The following is a 6,000-nucleotide window of genomic DNA, read 5'->3' as shown; positions in this document are numbered from 1 at the left end:
GTGTCCAACTAACTAAAGGTGGATTTCCACTGTCGCGTTTTTGTTTACGCACGTTAACGCGCGTAAAAATTATAAATGTACGTAAAATGAAATTTTACGCGCGCGATTACATGCGTCGAATTTACGTTGTCCAATTTCCAATGCCACGTTTTTTTCCAGGTATTTACGCACGTGACGCGCACGTTTACGCGCGTAGCGATTTTGGGGGTTTTGAAAAAAGTTGAACCGAGTTCAACTTTTTTCGCGGCTGTTCGCGGTTACGCAACGATTTACCCAATCATACTTTTGGATTTCGTCACATGACACCAACTTACCATGTGGAAAACCATTTTGTTTTAAATCGCCTATCGATTTACTTAAGAAAACATTCAGATGCAAAAACACTTCTCATGGAGAAAGTCTTAACATTTCAAGAAATAATCTATAGTACTGGCTACAGAACCAAATTACACGAACGCAGTAGTGAAAGAAAACGCCTGGCGTCAGGTCACGTAGACTTAGAACCGGGAATCCGGGAAGGTCGCCTCAAATCCTCTTTTACTTGATGGTGTCTTTCGGAAGTATTTATAAAATGCCTCTTGGCCATATTCGCGCATTTCTTTTTCTAGCGTTTGGTACAAAGTGTTTTCATGGCAGCCATGTTGGAAGAGTCAAACAACAATATATTTACATAAAAATGTTAATAATTTTTTCCCAAAGGAAAACAACTTATTGTTTCACTTCTCCAATATGGCCGACAATCACGCACTCGATTCACCAACTTGATAATTCAGTATGGCGGGCATTTACGCACGTTCAACGCGCGTAAAAAGGAAACGCTTTTTATTACTTTTTACGCGACAGTGGAAATTTGCCTACGTATCTTTTTTTACGCACGTTTTACGTACGTAAATATTTACGCGTCAGTGGAAATCCACCTTAAGTGAAAGAAATGAACCGTTTCGTACAGCACTCAGCGGCACACCAGTATGTACCCCACCCAAGCTTCCGTAAGTTGATCACACGGGTAAGATTAACGGTTATCGCTTGAAACAACTACACTCAATCATCTTCATGATTAGTACACGGAATAAGAAGTTTCAACGCCTATACAATGCCGTACCTAGGATTTTTAGTCTGCGGGGGCAAACTCCGCTAAACTCCGCTGCGGGGGCAAACTCCAATATAGCTACAAAAAATCGCCCAGCAAAATCAAACACTTTGTTTGAAATTTAGTTTTCCTCGCGGGGGCAACTGCCCCCCCCCCCCCCCCCCCTTCCCCTCCTCCCGCTAGGTACGGCCCTGGCTGAGTAAAATGGCTGGCTTCCCTTGCCTTCGTCTTAAATCCACTCTTAATGCAGCCAATGGGCCTCGTGTGTCAGCCCACGTCGTTGGCGAATCCGGTTCCTGTATAATTGTAAAAGGATTTGGCCCATACAAAACCCCTTCTGTTGTAACAGACTTATTCCAGATAGAGAATTGAAATAAAGCTGCGAAGACAGAACATTAGCTACAGAGAACCCTATTTTACACGGGCATACTGCACACAAAGTGTCCTAGGGTAGACTACTTTCCTACTTTCTTTTCCTGTTCATCTTCCGACCTATCTTTTCACGATCCGACACGAACATTTAAAATTTTTTCGCAGTCAGAAGTGTCAGGCGAACTGAGCATTTTACGGTTACGCGAATCCGAGATGGCTGCTCAGTAACGCGTATCAATTTAACTCCTGCTCTTACCTATCAAAAACGCATGCACTGCTTATCACCCCCACCCCCACCCCTCTCGCTAGACAATTTTTTAATGTCTCTTATTATATAGAAACCACGAGTCTGCAAGAAATTCATAACAGTGGGATTCTTTGTTTAAGGCTCAATATTTAGGAGCTGTCAGATGAGTTATGGCTTTCTATACCAACCTTTCTCCAAGCGGTTTGTTAAAAGAGCATAACCAAAGACTACGAAAGTATGCGCCTTCATTACTGATTATACCCGGCGTATCCAATCGAACAAAATCGAACCAAAAATCAATCGAAACCAATCGAACACCAATCGTTTGATTGAGTTTGGCAATCGAACAAAATCGAACATCTATTTTGCTGTCAGTTCGATTTTCAAACCAATCGAACTCAATCACGCAGGACTAACTGCATGGGGGGAAGGTGCACCGTACAAAATGTCCGCAATATTAACAAACAGGAGTTCGGTAATCGAACGTTCGATTGAGTACGATTGTCAAATGTTTTGTAATCGAACGTACGTTGTGATTTCGATTGTGTCGATTGCCGAACGTTCGATTGGATACGCTGGGATTATATGATTTTAATGTTGTATAAAAACGATTCAATACAAGCACACAAAAACTCTTTTCTTCTAGTTTTCTTTTATTTTCTAACCAACAGTTTCGTATATATCTATGTTCAAATTACAAAAACATTTTTCTTCCTTGCTTTTTCTTGATACAGAATACGTAAAATCTATCGCCTCCTTTTTTTCATAACTTCCTGAGATGTACTTCCACGGGTATTGCTGTTTCCACAGATATTGCTGCATCTGTGACAGTAGTCCATCATGGGGGCTGCTCTCTTTGAATTCTGGAAGGCAGAACAATATATCGACATTAAGTAAGATATCGAGGATAAAGAAAACGCTACAGTAGTTACACAACAACCTCTCTTCCTGGATGAGATGTTAGTCCATGGTGGAATTATCCTAAAATTTAGACAGGATTCCAAACAATTTTCCACAACGCACTTTATATACAGTTTAGTGGTGAAGGTAGAACAAACAAAAAGAACAAACAAGCAAAAATGAAACACTATCCATGCTGCAGATTAATTTATTTTTGGCTTTTTTCCTTTTTAGCCGATTGTACTGATTGGTTAAGTAATAATTCTCACAGTTATATAAAGTGAGCAAAGTTTTTGTTTACTTTATGTTTGAGTCCGATTTACGAAACAGCTCTGTTCTTTAACAGATTTTTTGAATAGCGGAAATATATGTTTGTTGTCGAAGGAAACCCAAACATAATGGTTCATTTTTATTACCAATTGCTATATTAGAGCACTAAAATTGTTTTCAAGCGTCTTTAGCTGCGGATGGCTAGGATGCGAATGGATTACAACCTGAAAAAGTTGAGGCTAAACTTTAAAGATAAAGTCCGCAAAAAATCCACAAACTCCCTGTGACGTAGGTCTATGAACAAAATTTACAGTAAGTCCATTACCACTGTACTGCCACACTATACATGTAGTTCAGTGGATGAGTGCATCAAAGCAGGAGAGCATTCAATTTCAATGTCTGTATATCCAGGTGAATTTGCCGCAATAATTTTAGCTGCAGAGACCGAAAATTTAGTATGACCGGGGCCAAAAGATTTGTTCGTTTTTTCGAAGTTACTGTCAGTATAGTGTATACGTAGTTAATACTTTTCCGATACTTACTTCGTCGCCGAAGCTACTTTCTCTTTTTCCAGGCGGCACACCAGCCCATACTCCTGTAACTTGTCCGCTGAAGACAACTAGCAAGGCAGATAGAGCTATCAGCAAAACAAGTGAGCCTTTCTTCATGGTCAATCTTCGTCTCGGTGAAACTCCTAGTCGACAAGGACTTCAGCAGCTATTGTAGAAAACCTAGTGTTGTGCGTTTCTAGCTATCTTAACTGGTTTATATAGCCTTCCAAATACCGTTAGAAATATGTCAACAGCTGGCCTTGTTTATAAGTCGTGTTTATCTTGAAGCAGCACATTAAGCTGTTTTCTTTCATTTTTTTAACAATTAGAATAGCAAGTTCTTTTCTACAAGACGCCAATTCCCGTTCAGGTGTTTCAGGTGACGCCTACGCTGTCCCAGACGTTTGGCACGACGCCGATCCGATCTATACAGGTATATGAACTTTAACATGTTTAACAGTTGGAGGTGCAATCCGTTCGCATTTGTGAATTCGTATCAAAGAAAAGAAAAGACAAAAAATAAAGCGTGACTTATATATTGAACTGGTTAACAAGAAAATCGATAGATCTGACTTTTTCTTTCTTCCTTTTTTTCGGTCGTTTTGAATTTTGTCCTTCCTGCAATAGATTAAAGTTTAAGGATTCGTTAAGTAAATCAAACTGCAAGCGTGGTTTACGTTTCAAGCGGCTGTTGTTCAATTGAGTTCGAAAAGAAACCGACTACAGCGTAATAACGTTTAACAGTTGGAAGCGCAATCGATTCGCAGTTGTGTATTCAAATCAAAGAAAAGAACGGAGAGAAAAGCAAGCGTGGGTTATATATTGAACCGGTTAAAAAATATGGATGTTTTTGTTTCTTTGTTAAATCAAAATGTTTAACTTCTTTAGGGTCGCGCAGGACTCTTGCTCATTAATAAATTCATCAACCAAATTTCTTGACGGGGTGCTATCTTGTAAAGCTTTAATTCGCTGAAGGATATTAGGGGATAATGGAATTGCATCATGATTGTCGTTTTACTGAGAGATGACCGTTGATGTTACAAGCTCTTAAAAGTTTAAATGCAGAGAATGCGATTTTGTGTCCAAGTTTACAGCTAGAATAGCGATTTATCTTTAAAATTAAATTCACAGCTTTGAATATAGCACACACTGTTGGAAACATTGACTCGGTTGGGCTTCGGAAGCCTCAAAACCTGCAATTTTGAATTTTCCCGCCGATATAGAATTTCAGGAGTCGATTCGCGAGGAACATAAACTTGGTGTACCATATTTTGTTCTGGCGAGAGCGAATTTTGAAACTTCTTTTTCAAAAAGAAGATAGCACGTTTCCAAGTTTCCATTATACATTTTTACATTGTTAGAAGCCAATAACTTCTAGCAGTTTTTAAATTTGAGAATTTCGTTCTTGCGAGAGCACAAAAGAAGTTATCAATTATCACTAGATTATATAGTCATTCAATTCGGTTCGCTATGTTTCAGCGCACGGGACACAAACCTGAGAACAGTAACGTGTAATTACTTGTACAAAAAAATTTACAGAAAAAAATTACATAATGATTAAGTAACAAAATTAAAACGAGGCAATGCCAGCCGAAATAATATAAATTTTATATATTTTAGTGTAGTAAAATCATAGAAAAAACTGTTTCCTCGATTTCGTTCTCGGTTTGTTCTTTTTTATCCTAAGTGACCCCAAACAGACTTAACGAAACTCTTATGCTATGCTTGGAACAGGTCTAACTTTGCAGTAGGTGCCATACAATTATTATTATAATAATAATTATTCGTTCTCAGCTTGCAGAAAACACTACACTTGTGAAGAAAATTGCTTTGAATGCCATTAACCTAGCTTTTACACCCGCTTTCAGACATGAGTTTTCAGTGTTACGTTCATAGCAGCTTTTTATCGACATCCATCTTTCGACGTGCTGAACAAAACAACGCGGATCGAAATCCGCCAATCACAGCCCACTAGCACGACTTTCTGACCTTGTGTGCTCATTTGCATGAAACCAACAACGGTATGTATCGGTTTTGATTGGCTCATTTCAGAAAGCACGTCGAAAGATGATGTCGAAAGATGGATGTAGAAAGAAAGCTATGCACGTAGCACTGCAAGCGGGTGTAAAGCGCTTAAACAGAAGAACGTGTACTGTTTGGAAAAGTGAAACGAAAAGAAGGCGTACTTGCCTCAACATACGAAACGGAGAAGAACACGATATTTTAAAGTAAGATTTTGGTTTTAATTCCAGCCTTTTATAAGGTTTGTTGATTTGATTTTTTAACATTCCAAGGTGGTTCATCCGAGATGATGTCATTTTGTGCAATGTGACATCATAATTGCAACGTGACCGTGCTTTGGAGTGGAGGGGGTGGGGGTGGTTAATCTTGAACTACCGGGAGCCACTGAGGGAATAGGCTTGACAACTGAGGAAAGCAGATTCAAGGCTGATTTGGCCGCGCCAAGATGGCCGCCAATTTTGGGCTCAACCAGCCAATTTTGAACGTATGTAAAAGCGGTTTTCGCAAGCCGTTGGCGAAAAAAGGTTTATAGCATTTATAAGTAAGGT

The 6,000-nt window shown here is 39.3% G+C and overlaps 1 long non-coding RNA gene across 1 annotated transcript; it reads right to left on the bottom strand.

Moving 5' to 3' along the window:
* Positions 1-2,342: 2,342 nt before the first annotated feature.
* LOC144636573 (uncharacterized) lies at positions 2,343-3,628 on the bottom strand. Its single transcript, XR_013567528.1, has 2 exons — positions 3,422-3,628; positions 2,343-2,572 (listed from the first exon to the last, which is right to left on the bottom strand). It is a non-coding gene; the product is annotated as an uncharacterized LOC144636573 (long non-coding RNA).
* Positions 3,629-6,000: the final 2,372 nt, after the last annotated feature.

The sequence above is a fragment of the Oculina patagonica genome, chromosome 13 (genome assembly GCF_052425735.1).
Source record: "Oculina patagonica isolate OP01 chromosome 13, crgOcupat, whole genome shotgun sequence".
NCBI classification, from domain to species: Eukaryota; Metazoa; Cnidaria; class Anthozoa; order Scleractinia; family Oculinidae; genus Oculina; species Oculina patagonica.
Note: the sequence above shows the minus strand (reverse complement) of the source record. Positions and strands in the feature narration are given on the sequence as shown.